Genomic DNA, 5081 nt, shown 5'->3' on the forward strand with positions numbered 1-5081 from the left:
TGTGCCTACGACTGCAATATGTCAAAAAAATACTTCTATGGGGAACAGCCAGAGAAGCGTCTTCTACAGGGCTTATGTGCATGAAAAAGCTGCAGACGCTTATTTGGGTTTTGTGTACACCCCAAGCTGCATTTGTTAGTCAAGTTTATTTCTGAGACACTTGTGGACAGACAGATTCCTGGAATTATAACCCAACAGCATTTGGGTCATGTAACCGTAAAACATGGCTTGGAACAAAACAACGTTAGCTCTTGTACAGCAAGGTCCTGGTATCTCTAGGTCCTTCCTAATTTTCTGGGGGAGGTAGCCTGTTTGGAGAGTGCTGGAACTCCAGAACTAAGTCTTAGTTCTTCTAGGGTCAGATTAAATCCTTTGAGATCTAAATATTCAGCCCTTAAATAGCTTTTATGCTGTCTCCTTTCTGTAGAAGTGATAAAAACTGTAAAACTTTCACCTTACAGCAGAGTCACAGCAGTGCAGCTTCACCAGTGTAGACACAGCTGTAGTGACAAGGAAACTTGATAATGGAAAAGCAAATAAGTGTATGTGCTGTTCTGCTCTGCCCATCTCTGGCTTGAAAGAAGTCTTGGACAGAAATCTTTCTGTAGTTGGCAAAGTACACAGCCAGTGTGCACCTTGTATGTGCTGAGTGGTCATTAGCAAAAAAACACCTCAAAACTAGTTATTTTTAAACATCTCAGAGCTGTTACTTGTCAAAACAAAATAATTATATCCTTTTAATCCATATTTTCCAAGGAGCTTCAAAGTTTTCGAGGTGCATTGCTCATGGAACCTATTTCAGAGTTAGGAAATGCAATTCTGTTTGCTGTGCAAGTCCCCTGTTACATTGTTGGAAGAGACATCATCTGGTGTTCTTGGGCAAAACACAGCAATTTCTCTAGACAATCAGGTAGAAAATTACAAAGTAGATGATTGGTTTTGCCACTGTTAAGTAAAAAGAAAATGATGAGTACTTTACTATGCATATTCATATTTTTGAGGTGTTACACCAATGCTGGCTGCTACGATATGGTATATAACTTGCAGTATCTATTGCAAGGAGGGCTGTCTAAATAGTTTCCAAAGTATTTATTTCTGAAACATGGGTATTAACTTGCTTTTGATCCATCTTGAAAGTATTAGCCCGAAAGAATTAGAAGATAGTTCTTTTTGAAAGGTTAAAAGAAAGTTGAGTATTTTGTCCTGAATCCTACCCACAGCAGTTTTGTAGCCATTAATAATTTTATTAACAAATTTAACTGTCTTTAAAAGTGTCATAGAACAGAAAGTAAATTTTAAGTGGTTTCTAATGCAGTGACTAATCGAGAAGATGCTTCTTGTAATCACTCCTAAAAACAAGAAGCTCAACCTAGGGAAATAAAACATTTTTCTGAGAAGACACAGGTGTTTAAGCCTTCCTGCGTTTCTTGATGAACAAAATAAAAACCAACAGATTGATTGATTACTCTCACGTGGTTTCCACTCTTCCCTCTCCTCTAGCACTTGCTCTGAGATCACGTGTGCGCTTTGCTCCCGAAATGTTTATAGAAGGCGATGACTACATCCCTGGTAACCCTTTTCATAGAATAAATCATGAAGCCAACTGCATGCCCGTGCTGTGTGCTCTGTTGCAGGAGAGGTGCTCGTTGCTCTGGACAGAATAGTTTCCAACAGTGGAAAGCCTTTTTTTTTTGTTTGAAGGGGAGATTTTGTCTTACACCTCCCAGCTTCTCCTGAAACAAAAAGCCAACCCTTTGTTCCCATCCAACCCCAGATTCAGCTAATTGTCGTGTTTTCTGGGTGTGGTGATAAAATTCTCCAAATAATCAGTGTCTCCAGTGTTGAGTATGGACCTTTAAGTGGCACGGAGCCAAGGTAGCAACCTGAAGTGCAGCTTTAATGTAGGTTAGATGATATATTGCTAGCAGAGGTCAAAGGCTCCACTTCTCTTATTTTTGTGACAGTTCTGGCTAATCTTCCCTTAAAATACAGGCCTGCCAGATTTTCAGTTGAAGTTGTGATAGAGATGGACACTTTGAGATCCTAGCTGAACTTCAATGTCCAGTATATCAGTGTTACAACAGCGTGGTTTTATTTATTGGGTTATCTTCTCAATAGGAATTCAGTGTTTTGATGGCTTCTGTTAGATTCTACCTCCTGTAGGTGAAATGACCGCATTGTCTGCTGTAATTTTGTCTCCAGTCCGCTACTCAGTCTTCAGTAAGCAACTTTTTCTTTAGAAAACCAGTTGTTAATTCTTTTATTTAGTATTTTTTTAAAATTACTGTAAAAGGAGATTGGTTTCTGCAGAGGTACTAGCCTGTGTCCAATACTAGGAGTTCAGGCAAGGTCTGAATTTTAATTGGAGAGTGATGAAATGTTCTCAAAAGTGCAAAGTCTGGGACTTTTTATGTCAGTTGCTGACTTGCAGCATAACAGATGTAGGTGAACGTCAGTCTTATCTATTGTGCATCTGTTCTAGGTTTCCTTTCGGTATCACAGTGCTGACTGCAGGACATTTTCAACCCCACAAAGGGAGCTGTACTGATCTTACAAGGCTGAGGAGAAATGCTGTACTGTAAATGCAGCTGGACATCTTCAGACTTAGTAAAACTCTTGGCAAGTGTTTCTGAGGTTTTCAGTTTGCTGGTGTTGAAGAGGGAGGTGGATTAACTTTGCTGGATCCTGCACTTTGGGCTGCTAGTAGTACAAAATTATCTTTGTAGTTAAACAGTTCAAACCTCTGTGGTTTTGATGAGGTGTTTTTAAAGTTTTTCAAATATTTATACCACTGGTATAATGAGTCTGCTGACAAATGGTCACTTAAATACTTGTAAAAGCTTTTGCTGCCATTACAGAATTACAGGAGATGCAGGATGTCTGTGTGATGGGTGATTTTGAGTAGAAGCTTGTCAGGGCATCTTCAGGTGTGGAGTTGTCCTGTTGTGCAGTTTTGGTGGGTGCATCCCTTCCCTGGATGCATCCACCTCTCCACCCAGAGCTGGTGGGCGTTCAGGTGCTCGCTCTGGAAGGTGGTGTGCTCCAATGTCTCTGCTTTGTGGTGGCTCTTAAATACTGGTTCCTTCCTTGGACCCCAGAGCTGTGGTTGGAACCAGTTGTTATTGCCCTTGGTCCTTCATCCCCTGGACCTCAGAGGTGTGCTAAAAAGAGGAGAAGGTGGGATGGTGCCATTGCAGCAACGTAGGATGGGAACAGCCATGGCTCCGGGCATGGGCAGCTCTGGGTGGCCTTCCCAGGAGGTGCGTGGCCTCGTTGAGTACACCAAGCAGGTACAAATGTTGCCGTTTCAAATCTCCTTCTGTTTCCAAAACTCACAAAACTCTCTTCCTAAAACATTCCCTGTTCCCACTGGATCTCTGCAGAAGGAGCGTATAAACTGACTGACCGTACTGTTCCCAGGCACAAAAGATAATTGTAAGTATTGTTCTTGTTGGATGGCGGTCATGTTTCTGGTTTGGTGTTTGGTTTTTATTAGTTGAGAAAATTTTAATTTCTGTGCTCTCCATTTATTGGTTATTTTGGTCTGAACTGTGGTGCAAGCAGTATACATGCAGCAATTTCTTTTTGTGTTTGTAAATATGTGCATGTATGTACGTGCTCGTGTGTATACATCTGTGTGTATAATGATTGATTGATAAGTCTTGGATTTGAAAAATTACTTGTATTCTTAAACTGTGGTGGGTTTTAAGGCACGGGCTGAAAAGCTTGACCATGGGTGGGAGAGAAAGATTATTTGGAAACTTTGAGAGTTCCCTGATGGGTTGGAGATGCCAAACAACAAAAAGTGGCAGAGCTTGGGAGTTACAGCCCCTCATTAAATGCAGTATTTAGTAAAAATTACTGTTGAATGTCAACTTGAAATGCTGTTTTTTTCAAATTCAAACTTCTCATTAGTGTGTCAGTATTCTTGAACTGAACACCAGCTAATGGCTTAGTGCTCTTGGTGTCAGGAAGATGTCAAACATAGGATTGGGTTTTGTGGTGAAGGTTCATAAAACACTCTGAAACCTATGGAGCTGTCAGAAGAGACGTCCTGTGACTATGAGCATGTGTCATTTTCAGGGTCGATTAAAAGATGATGGTCTTTGTATGCGGAGGTCTGTAAATCAGGGGTGTGTGCAGGCACTGGGAGTGGGGATTTGCTTGCCCTGGTCTAGTAATGCAAGGATGGATGGGGAATGAATTACACATTGGGGTCTATAATTGGAGAGGGCGGGTACCTCTTCTCTTTTGTAGTTGGTATGTGAAACCCTTAGTGTCATATTTAAGGCTCAGGTTAGAAGACAGAATATTTTTCAAACATTAACCTGGAAAGATGAGAGCTTACAAACTGAGCACAGACAACGCAATATAAACCACGGAGCTTGCTCTTGCTGCCTCATGTCTGTGAGATTCCAACAGGGCTAATAGCCATTTGATGAAAATATCAACTTGGTGATTTTGTGCTTTTGCCAAATTACTATGGAAGTGTTGACAAAACAGCCGGGGAAGCCATTCATCACATTTTTCTGAAGTCACTCATGAGATTCTTTTTAAATTTAACAGCATGGCTTTTTGTTTTATGTATAATTTTTTTTTCTCTGTACATTCAGTTTTTGATGACTGGTTTAAAGCTGGTAATCCATGGAAGAATCTGTAACAAAACGGTATAATTTGCAAATCAGGGCTTGCTCAGAACTGTTCTGGAGATGCTCCTTTTAGTGAGGGCCACTAATGCAAATATAAGGTGTCATCTTAATACTTTATAATTCTTAAAAAATACTGAGTTAAAGATCTGTTCGTTGGGAAAGTAGAAGAGCACTTTTCCTCTGCTTGCTGTCAAAAGAGTTTTTTAATTAGAAGCCAATTTTGCTTGACCTGGTTGTGGTAACTCCTAGTAGGACTGAAGGCAAGAAGCAAAGTTCTGTCTTTTGGGGTGGCAAAGGGCTTGTTCCGTCTGGCACTGTGAGGTTCTGGAGCACAAGGACAAGAGTTCGGGAGGTCCACGGGGCTCTGCTTGGGCAAAAGGAGAGAGAAATGGCCAGTGGAAGGTGCTTTGTGTCTGGGTACACGATGGAGGA

The sequence above is a fragment of the Pterocles gutturalis genome, unplaced genomic scaffold (assembly GCF_000699245.1).
Source record: "Pterocles gutturalis isolate BGI_N339 unplaced genomic scaffold, ASM69924v1 scaffold31138, whole genome shotgun sequence".
Taxonomy (NCBI): Eukaryota; Metazoa; Chordata; class Aves; order Pterocliformes; family Pteroclidae; genus Pterocles; species Pterocles gutturalis.